Here is a 12,590-nt window from a genome sequence, read left to right on the forward strand (position 1 = left end):
AACAGGCAGTGCAGCTCACTTTTCCCAGAATTAGAAATATTACATCGTGGAAACACTTTTACACTGGTCTAAACGCAAAAGCTAGCCAAGCCATCAATCCCTGCTAAAATACTGTACACCCGCCGCCTATCGGAGATGACTTAACTGTTTTATGTTCTCGATTATCTGTATAACGACTTTTAATTACATTTCACAGGATAACGCCATTCCTTGCTTTCTATCCGTCTTATCCCATCCTTCCTCCCATTTCATCAATCTTGTTAAGGATAACTTCTCCCTTACGTCAATTTGGTATTAAAGGGGAAGTTCAACCTGACAAAAAGTTTATTGTAAAAATAGCAGAAAACATAATAAAAACATATTGCCGAAGTTTTTATATAAATCCATTAAAGAATTAAAATTTGTGACGTCATATGCGAGCAACTTTCCTACATACCGTATAAGGCAAACAAAAACCAATGAAATGCCATTTTGTCAGAAAATAAACAGGGTGTTAACTATATCCTTAGTATATCAAAACACAATTAATTTCACACCCGTACCTAAGACGAAAACAAAAAATAAATCGACAAAACCCATTTGAAAAATTAAAACTGCATTTTATATTACATAACATATAGGGAAGCTCAGTGCTCATATCATTTATGTGTCACAAATCTGAAATTTAAAATTCTAATAACTTTAACCTTTAACGGATTTTCCTCAAACCTTCACCAACACTTTTCATTCTTTTTTCCTGCTAATTTTACAACGAACTTTTCTTCAGGGTGAACCTCGGTGGTTGGCGATTAGTGAGAACGGCGCTACTGGGGATGGGGCAGGAGGCGACCCCCCCCCCTCCCCCTATAATTTCAAATAGTGAAAAGGGGAGAGGAGAGAGGCAAAAGGAGGATGAAGAAATGGGTCCGAGTTGTGTAAACCATATAAATTCTATTGCAAAAAGAATCATCACATTTTGCTCTTCTGCCCCCCCCCCCCACATTGAAATACCATGGTGCCGCGCCCCCTGGCAATCAACCAAAAATGAGTAAGGCCTGGTCACACCGCCCGAGCGTTGTTGGAGCGGTCGTGGAGCGGAAAGAAAAAAAATCATCACCGCTCGCTACCGTTCAAAATTTTCGATTTCGATTGTTTTTTGTTTTTTTTTCGATTTTTTTCTCCCAATTTTGTAAGCGAAATTCGACCCTCTCTCCTTACCGCTCCACGACCGCTCCAACAATGCTCGGGCGGTGTGACCAGGCCTTTAGAGTTAGGACGTGGGACAGAATGTAAGTAATCTGTAATTTTCTTTCGCTTTCTTTCTCATTTCCATTTTTTCTTCTTTAACTTCCATTCTCTCTCTCTCTTTCTACCCCCTTTCTTACCCACTCCCCCCATCGTATGCTCTCCCACCCCCCCCTATATATTTCAATACACCTTCCTTCAATGTATTTTCAGATTCCTCGCGGTTCAGTCCTAAAATAGATAACACTCGAGCTGCTGTACCATTAACAACGATTAGATTAATGGCGGGCTTTTCGCTTTGCATAAATCACGTCGACACTGATCTCAAGATGAAAGTAGGAAACTGGTGCGGACGTGTAATTTCACAAGACAAACTTGCTTCGATGATCGTCTAAACAAAGCCTGATTTACTGCCACAAGACATGACTAGAAATAACTAACATGAATATCTCCATTTGCTGCAAGCGTAAACCAGTCACGGCCCATCAAATCGAACATCATTCAAAAGCACTTAACACATGAATGTCATGGATGTATAGAGAATAGAGCACCTCATGATTTCATTTTAATGTTGTACATATTGGTAAAATTTGATGTATTGCAGAAGACATGTTGTAAACTTTGATGTATTGCGGAGCGTATGTTGCCCAATTATTAAGATTTTTAAAAGTAAACGTTGAAGTTTTCTTTTTTCATTTATTTGCCTTCTGTGGGTTAACAACAGTATAGACAGACAGAAGACAAGAATTGAAGAAAAAGGAAAGTCAGGCGCGGATCCAGGAGGGGGCCGAGACGGCCCCGGCCCCGGCCCCCCCCTTTTTTTGACAACCTGCAGAAAAAGTGTACTCTTTACCTTAATAGAAACTACGAAAAACAGAAAGACAAGTAAAAAAGAGATAATTTACCCATGATGTGTAATTTACAGCCCGACCCCGAAAGGATACAAAAAAAAGGTGAGGGGAAGAATTGGAAAATAGACTTTATATAAAATTTTTCGCTCGCGCTTCGCGCTCGCATTGCCTGTGTAATGAATCCCATTCAAGAGGGTTAAATGACACTAATAAGTAATAAGTAATATATATCCAAAATATATACAATATATCCAGTTCTGATATCAATTTGCACACAATGTTTTAGCTCGCACATCAAGCTTTCATTATTTTGTTTGATTTACACAAATTGTTAATGTGTATCAAAATGTTTAGCTCGCGCTGTGCGCTCGCATTGTTTGATTTGTGAGATACCTATCCTCTTTAGAAATTCTTACCAAAATTTGTCAAAATGCCCTTTATCATGTCAGTATATAAAAAAAATTAAGCTCATGCTTCGCGCTCGTATTTAATTGTTTGAGACAGCTTGTTTATTTAAATAAAACGTGCTTAGACTGTTCATTTTTCAGGTCGGAATATCAGAAATTTTGAGGTCGCGCTTCGCACTCTCATTATTTAATTGGTGATACTTGTATCCTCTTCATTAATCACTAAAACAGTCCTAATTAAGTCACTTTTCACGTTACTATATGATAAAATTTCGGCTTGCGCTTCGCGCTTGCATTGTTTAGTTGGATACTTATCTTTGTTCATGATTATAGAAGCTGCTCTGAATCTTCAGTTCAAAGGACATAAAATATCAAAGATTTTATCTTCGCGCTCGCATTATATATTAAGACCACATGAGATACCTTATACTGTTTGTAGCAATAAAAAACTAACATGTTTAAAACTTCAGTCCTTAGTTAGGACTACCCCCTGAAAAACCAACAAAAAAGACAGATTGTAGCGGCCAATCGAGAAAATGTTGATCAAAATATTTTTCGGGCCCCCCCCCCCTATTGGCGAAAGCTGGATCCGCCCCTGAAAGTACTCGTCAATCAGGTATCAATCAATGGTATTCTGGGGTAGATCATTCAAAAACACATTGTTGAACAGCATGAACTTCTTACGTTTTAGTTTTATTTAAAAAATATATCATACATGAAGGAGTTCTACAGTAAGCCTGTTTGTTACCTGTAAATTTGAGCTTCATTCGTATCGAATATTTTCTTCATTGTTTGCGAAATTAACAATTAGATGTTCGATTGAACAAAAACATTGCTTATTAGTAAAAAGTTGACTATAAGTATCTCAAGGGAAAAAAATAATCACTGCAATATAAAGTACAAGTCCAACCCAACAAAAAGTTGATTTGAATAAAAAGATAAAATACAACGAGCACAACACTAAACATTTCATAAAAATTGGGTGTATAATAAAACAGTTATGACATTTTAAAGTTTCACCTAATTTCACAACAGTTATATGCACATGGTCAGGATGCAAATGAGGAGACTGATGACGTCATCCACTCACTTTTTCTTTTGCATTTTATTATACAAAAAATAAATGTATTCTCATTTTCTCCCCATTGTCAAGTGAAACAAAAATTAATTCCCCTGAACATGTGGAGTTATATAATTATTGTTTAGTCAAGTAGGTACTTGTTTTCAAATCTGTAAAAAATGAAATATTATATATAATTCAAACAATAAAAAACAAAATAAATAGTTAAAGACATCTTTGACTGTATCATTTGCAAGTCACTGAGTTGTGCATATAACTTCAAAATGGCATAGCTTTCTTATTTTACATCCGATTTTGATGAAATTCTCAGCATTATGCTAGTTTGATTTTTCTCTATTTATTCAAATGACATTGTGACATATTCTGGGGAGGACTTGACCTTTAACTTTAAAAGAGTAACGTTGCCTTTTCACAAGAAGTTATTAAAATTTGACAATGAATGAGATGCCAGACTATTAGTCGAATCATATAAAAGTACTAGTATACTAACGTTTTGTCTGGCTATTTGTAAATTTGTAACGAAGGAAAAATGGCAAATTAGCATCAGTTATCTTATACATTTTATATGTTAAGGTATGTTCACTTATAGCAATTCAAACGTGTATTAAGCTTTGTTTTAATAGTAATTAGACGAATTAAGTGGACGACAAATTTCCTTTCGTCAAATAAGACTGCTTGCTTGTGTGATCAATTTCTTTCAGTGTACTACAAAAAAATAGAATACATGAACTATTTAGTACTAGGGTCCCTGTAGAAAAAAAAGCTTTTGTGTAATATCAAGTGGCACAAAAGCCGAAATTCAATGATTTAACAAGTGACAATACCATCGTATAAAATCAGCCAATAACAATCGGTTCAAATTAAATTAAACCAGAGGGAGTGAACCAGTAATCCGCGGATTCACAGGTCCGCGGATATATGTTACAGTCACTCCTATACGAATCTGGCTGCAAACCGAACCGATTGTACGTTACTAGAAAAAGAGCGATATAATTGGTCGGTTTGCAGTCATTTTACCGATGTGACGAGAGCATATTATTTGACTACCATTATTGTATACTCCGAATGAATGTCAGTAATATTGTACAAACTCATTGAGCAGATACTCTTTAAATTCAATGGCTCCGAAAACATTCATGCTGTAGCGCCATCTCTCGTTTCCTTCAACGAGTCCAATTGAAATCCCTCGCCCATCTCGCTCACCATGCTCACTGTAGCTGAACGATGCGAAACGAGAAAATACAGAAAACGCATAATAATTGAAGAGATCAAATTAGGGAAAATGCAAATAATAATGGTTTATCAATACATGAGTCACTTACCTGATTCACAGTACTAGCGAGAATGCAAAAAAGATTCTAAGCCAAATCTATTTCAGATATTAGTTGTTTTCTCACTCTAATTTGAATTTGTTTCAAACTACACTGTACAATCCTTAAGGCTCGGTCCCACTGCAATCACGGATGCAAAGCGGATGTATAACATAAAACAAAATCTTGCCATCCGTTGGAAAATGCAAGAAACATTAGGGGTTAAACAAAGGACTTCGCCCAAACAAAAAATGTCTATAGGAACACTGAAAGCCCGTTCACACTCTGTGAAGCGTTTTTATCCCTTATCCTCTTTATGTAAGACAAGATTAACAGGATTTTTAAAAAGCGCCCTTGTGAGGATTTAATCACTCCACACAACACGCCTTTCAAACCCTCGCAAGGGATTAGTTTTCAATTGTTCAATTAATTGTTTCCTTTTTTAGCGCATACTTGACATCGCAATCGCACTGTTGACGTTTTTAAGTTGTAATCCATTTAACTACGTTTGGTAATCTGGTACCGTTATGAAAGTGGTCCGAGTTAAGGATTATCACAATGTAACGGTCAACAGTTATTCGGATATCAACTGATGCCGTGTTTTTTTTCTTTCGCGCTCATATTGAGCTTTGCATGCTTCCCAATTAATATTTGAAATGTTTATTGTTGATCACTAACTGTCTAAAGTATATCGAATGTTTCACATTTGCAGAAACAATACCGTTTCGCGTTTATTATTATTATATTTTTTTTTTTTGGGGGGGGATGGTGAAGAGTGAATGGTGAGAGGTGTAAATATAAAAATGGAGTAAGGGTCGTATTCCTTTGCGCTTCCCTCCACTTCCTCTCTGCCCAAAAGCACGTTTCAGTTTGATCAGCAGACAGCTGTATTATTTGCTATTTTGATGTTTCTGTTTGTTTTACAAACATGACTTTACTGACCTGTGTTTTTCCTTCGTCGTTCATTTCATTCTGTCCTTTTTTTTCTCTCTCCTTCTGCCTCCACTTCATTCTTTATTCCTTTCTCATCCCCTATGTCCCTTTCTTTCATAGTTGTTTGTTTGTGTATTCCTTTCTTCCTGTTTATGATTTCTCACTTTCTTTCGCTGTTTTTTCTTTGTCTGTCTGTATCTTTCTCTTTCCATTTTGTTTTTCTCATCCATTTTTTGTTTTTCATTCTCCCCCAATCTCTCTCTTCGTGTCTCTTTGCCATTTCTTCATTATTATTCATAATTATTTAGTTTTACCTTTTTTAGTTTACCCAGAATGGGCAAGCCACGGGAGGCCTGAAATTGAAAAAAAGGCAAATGAAATAACACAATTACAATTTTTGGCAGGGATTTGTATGAAAGAAAGTGCTAGGATGCCTTAATTACAGGAAATATATATTGTATTAAAGCCAAATAGGAAATCCGAAAATAAAACTTAATAGCCACTGGTAATCATATGATTATCATAAGGACTATAACATGTATAAGGCTGTAACTATATGAATAGGGAATGGTAGATGCAATCAAATCTATGTAATACAGATAAATATTATCCAACTTCATTTTCAATCACTATTCGGGAAAGAAAAAAGATATCCCATCTCCATTAAATCAAGGTTTGGCATTCTCTGTGATATCGATTATTTTTTGTCTCAAATATGCCGGCAACGATGCCCAATTTTATATACAAAAACAGTAATAATGATGAAATCGCTGGATGGGCATTCGGATATTCAGATGGTATATTGATCAGGAGACAATATCCGTTGCCAAGATAATAGCCATTCTCTCTGTGTAATTCGATGTTTAATTTTGATTACTTTCCCATTTCCCGCCTATCCAGCTTCCTTCCCTCCTGCCTCTCTCTCCCTCTCTCTCTCCATCCCCTCCCCCCTCTCTTCTCATGTCCTTCACCTCTCTCTCCCTCTCTCTTCAAGATCTTTTTCTCAACCCCCCCCCCCTCACTCCTCATCCATTCTCATATCTCTCCGCCCCCCTTCTACCATGTCCGTCACCCCTCTATCCATCATCTCCCCAGATTTATATCAACCCCTGTCTCTTTATATCCATCTGCCTCTCCTTTCTTTATTGTGTCTTTCTTTCTTTCCCAGGCTGAAATCCCTCTTTCGTAATTACTCAATCTCTCTTTCTCTTTTAACTCATTATTCCCAAGCTAAGATGGATTGCTCCAACCAGCGAGCAATTTGTAATCATGTCTCGTTTATACAAAACGTAATTAATACGAATTACTGCATTAATCATGTATTTATTGTCTACCATAATACACATACGGTACTTGCTTGAATATTATTGAGGTCAACGATAATGAGTTATATCCTTTTCCATATAATGAACTTTTCTCATTTTTGCTGGAGTGGGGGAATAATTAAGAATGTAATCAAGGGGTAAGCTTTCTCGCATCAGGCACAAGTCAGGGGAGGGGGTGGAAGATGCGAGCGCACCTCATAGAATGACATCAACAAAACAAGAGAGAAAAAAAAGAACACAAAATACCTTTATTTGAGCGATGACTCCTTTTTAGTCTTTATTCCTTTTCATTTTTTTTTATTTTGGAGACGAAACTGCCTTAATTTTTGTGAGATTACTTTTTTTGTGTCAATTTTTTGGGAGCAAAATGCACCCCTTTAGAAGGACCCTAGCTCCGCGCCTGCGTAAAGCATGATTACACGTAAATCTTCAATAGTGATGGTAATAACTTGATTTATATAACCGCTGATTAAGACATAGAGCAATTAAACATGATATACGTGTGTTTTCAAATTATTCGATTTTCAAGTTTCAAATTTCGGTTTCTTAGACCATGATCATCGTGAAAATCATGATAGGTGACGTGGTATTATTTTATGGTTTAGAATATGACAACCATCATGCCTATAAGGGAGAAGCTGACATGGTTAAGATACAGTTACCAATAATATGCTTGGTTTTGATTATCGAAAACCAGGGATGGCAGGCAAAGCAATGATGATAATTGATATGATCATCCTATACCAAACCTAAACTTAGGACATGAATCAAAATGAGAAACAATGCTTGTTAAAGCACGTCTGTGGCAAATGTTCAGTAATGTGAATGATAATTGGCAATTCATCTAACCATACATCATGTTCATCCAGGATATGGCATTTATAGTAACAGAAATATCTTTCTCCAACAATTTGAAACAACACAAGTCACGCAGTTCGACGTTTGCAAAAATCGTCATGGACAGTCATAACATGATTCTAAAGTTATACAGGAGTATGTATGCAATGACTCGAGATTATATACACTCTGAAAATTAAGGATTTAAAATAAATCTGGATCAGCTTTAAATAGTGACCAGCCGAAAATTGAATTTAGTTTTAAACCTTGTAGATTTAAATATAAAACTAAAAGATTTGAATCATCATCTTTTGAGATTTGACAGTTAATTTCATAGATTTAAAATAAATCCGACATTCGGCTGGTCGCTATCCACAGCCGATCTGGATTTATTCTAAATCCTTGATTTTTAGAGTGTACATACATGTAGTATATTCATGGAGCTATGACAGCTCTATTGTATATTGCATTACTTTTCTTCTTACTTATCTGTCCTGAAGGGGCCCGAAGGACCAATCTTATCTCCAAGTGAAAGGAGGTAAAACTATTTGTACTGGTGCACTTAAGTGAGTTTTATTGCAATTTGCAAAATGAGAGGTATTAATGTGCACACTGTTAGAAAATTTATCCTTAAACTGAAAGAAGTTCCTGCAGCAGAGTCTCGAGAACACCTGTAATCTTACCAGATTGCGTAATCTTACAGAAAATTGGTATTTGGTGTGTGTAATCTTACAAATTTCCTTAAATAAAACACTCTTTTCCCCTTTTTCTAACAGACCTGTTCTGTTAAATTGCAACAACGGCTCGGTGAATTGTATGGCAGCCATCTTTTTTTTTTCTTTTTCTTGGTTGACATAAAACGTCTAATCCCGTCAGGGCCATTTAATCTATAGCCCTACAGCATTGTGTAAAACTTTCCTAAACAAATAACGATGTGCCTGTCATTTCAACCCGTTCTCATTGCACAAATGAATTGATTATGGCTATAATGAGGATAATTATCGGATGATTTGTGAATATGCAAGTTATAAAACAAATTGTGCAATAATTCATCATTTTGTTTGTGTTTTTTTTTCTTTCTAAAGGCAGGATCAAATTTAAAGGGGAAACGGAACAAATGAAGAAGGCGTCAAACTATATTGATCTGGCATTTCCGTCACTAATTCTGTGTCATATTTCATACAAATTAACTCATTCATCAGACTAGTTAACCGTGTTTACACTTAATCGACTTTTGCATCGGCTTTTTCATCGCGTGTAAACGCGATGAACTTGCATCGGCTCGCGGTTCAGAATCGGCAATTTGCACCACCAAAGCAATAGGCTCAGAATCGCGAGCCGATGCAGAATCGGTTTTTTCCTACGTGTAAACAGCAGAAAGCCGATTCTGCATCGGCAATTGGTGCGCATTTCATTTACTTTACCGTTGTGATGTAATTGTAAGCGCACGGATCCAGCGTTGTCTTTATTATGACGTATATTGTTGGTGCGTATCATTACATGGACCATGGACCTACCATGCATGGACCTATTATGCTTTATAGAACCTGTCTTTATTACCTGTCTCCAGTGGCTGCTATATCTGTTTCCTTTTTGTAGCCTTAACATGTAATTAAATTGTATTTTAATAAAAATTAGATCTAGCGTAACACTATACCAAGGTTATATTTTTTTCTTTATCCGGACATAAAATTTGCAAAATATAGAATGATAATTACAGGCCGCAAGTTTTCTTATACGGCATTTTCTAATAAATGAGGGATACGAAAGAAGCTTCCTTAAAATTAGGCATCGAGTTTGTCAGTATCGATACTGAGAAGAAGCAGAAACTGAATTCAAAATATAAACAAAACAAAACATACTTTTTTAAGATCAGTAGTATCATATGCACACTATAAGTGTGTGCAACGCCGGCATTATCGAGTGAGCGAAGTAATCAAGCCGTAATGAAGGGCGATTATTTTTTCCCCCTCAATTTCTAGAAATGACCAGGGATGATTGGTATCTTGAAAAGAATACTATAAAATTTGCCAGTAAAGATAGGTTGCAACTATGCTGTTAAGCCCGCGGTTCGGGGGTTATATGAAAAATGCTATACCATGATAATAATGGTCATGAACTCATGATAATCATGATGTTATTCACTTTCCTCAAAACTACCAAAATCGTGTGTCCAAGGTGCATCTTAAGGTCTTAAAGAACAATTGGTTCAATATATTTCATGACCCTTTCTAATCTACACGATCAGGTTTGTCGAATTATTGAGGAAATAGAAATATAGTCGTTCCAACATGTCCAAACAAGGCTACCCGCCAACCTCGGTGAATGTTTCCGTATCAAACAGTATACTGGTGGAGTATTTATAAGATGACCATTCATTGTCATGGTCACGTGGCATCCGTTCTACCAGTAAATTATACGAAATCGAACTTGTTGTAACTGTAGCATGTACATTAAATTACATTCTGCGGTTATTTTCCCAATATGCTTTATCTGTCCACTTGTTATTTTGGACTGTATGAGCATTGCGATGTCGTCAGTCTGGGAGTTACCCCTTTAATAGTGACATAAACTATGTTAGGATCATGATTGGCTGTTGTTGAAGTTTGTCATTTATGTAGGCATTCATATTTTCTGTGTAATTTAAGAACAAATAAAATTGATAAATATTACCAGTAAGCTCGACTGAAAACATAGATATCATATTCATGACGAATTTTGGGTTTAGGTGTATTAGGAATTCATGTTATCAATCAGACCGCTTTTCTTCTACTCATTTATCTTACGGCTGTGTACATGTCAGGGCGGTGGGTGTGTATGTGTGTCTCAGTGAAAGCGCCGTGGTGTAGCGGTTCTGACTCTCGCCATGTAATCAGAGGGTCGTGTGTTCGAATCCCACCATGGCCTAGCGCCCTTTGGCAAGGTGTTAATCCACACATTGCCACTCTCACTCAGGTGCTAATTGGGTACCGGTAGGTTTAGCAAGTAAGCGCCTAACAGGCTGCTTGGAATGCTATGAATCCAGTGACCGGGTAATAATAATTGTGAAGCGCTTTGAACAGTCGTAGATTGATAAAGCGCTATATAAATGCCAATTATTATTATCATCATTACTTGTATTCATCCATTTGTAGGTTTGTTGTTTGTATATTTACTACCTCATGTGTGTATCCATTCATTCTTAGATTCGGTTACTACAGCGGGTAAAAAACAACAGTGCGTCGGAGAAAAATATTTTCAAGCATGTCGGGAGGGGGGGGGGGGGTGATTCCACAACACAAGCTTTATTATGGAAGAATATTTTTACCTAAATGTTTACGTTAAATTCGGTCATCTCTAACATGGCTCACAAGCTACATTAAAGATAGTTTGCATACACGTTAGCGTGCGTGAATATACAGACCTATATGGTACATAGTAAACACTAAGTCGAATCAGTGATTGAGTAGAAAAAAGGAGGAATTTCAATACAACGAAATTTCCTCAATAAATAGTTGCTTAATATTGCAAAACTTGGGTGGAGCCGAAGTGGTGGTGGTGGTGTTGTTGTTGTTGTTGTTGTTGGTGGTGGTGGTGTGTGTGTGTGTGTGTGTGGGGGGGGGGTTATGGTCCTATTGTTATCACATAGCTATCGTCAGTACATCAAATTGAGAAGATTTCAGGTGGATGCATCTGGGATACGAATAGAAACCTCGAAATCTGTCATCGTTCTTACCACATGAAAGAAATTGAACTCTACAATTCGTGTTGAGAATGCAAGTCTGGTATAACTTCATGTTCCCATGGCTTTTAGGGAGGTAAAGATAACAGGTGGGTAGGGTATCAAGTTGATGGAAAAAATTGCACGTATCAAGGTATAAAGGCGAGGGTAATGTTTGAATACAAGTGAATCAACACAAAGAACTACATTCAATACAAAACAAGAATTATACCCCTCCAGAAAAAAAGTTGTTTACTAACATCAGAGCTATCTATTGCATTCATTTCCTAAATATTATTGCATTCGAACCACGTCGAAATTCAACTAATCCCTCAGTTAACCAACTGATTGCAATCGTTGTCATTTAAAAAGAAATTCCGTGACTCCATGACTTATGCTGCACACGGATCATACCCTAACTATAAATACAGAGGCCTATTAACAATAGTAATGCTATAAATCAAAATACAATTTACATTCTGGGAACCCGTGGTCGAAACCAGCAATACCAATGTGCTGCCTTTGGTATTCCTTCGTAAGTTTTAAGAAAACTTACCAGGTCCACCAGAAATAATATAAAACCGTCGGTCCTCTGATTGCCCACTGGCACCCCAAAAAATGTTTTGAGATGTCAGGTAAAACGTAATTGCTGTTGATTTTCTTATAAGAATAAGCAGCAAGCCAGGAATTGTATATCATACCCCGAATTTCTAATCCCCCCACCCAGCACAGCTATACAGGGAGTGGGGGAATGGATAAGCACCCCTATGATTTTCAAAGAAGTTGGGGGATAAACAAAAGAAGTGTATCCAAAAGAAAGCTATTGGTCGTATAATTTTTGTCAATTAAAGGGGGGGGGGAATGTCGTCTTGCCACCCCCCCCCCATCAAAAGACCCTGGTTGCCGCCCTTCGTCTTATCTT

This window comes from Lytechinus variegatus, chromosome 13, assembly GCF_018143015.1.
Source record: "Lytechinus variegatus isolate NC3 chromosome 13, Lvar_3.0, whole genome shotgun sequence".
Lineage (NCBI taxonomy): Eukaryota > Metazoa > Echinodermata > Echinoidea > Temnopleuroida > Toxopneustidae > Lytechinus > Lytechinus variegatus.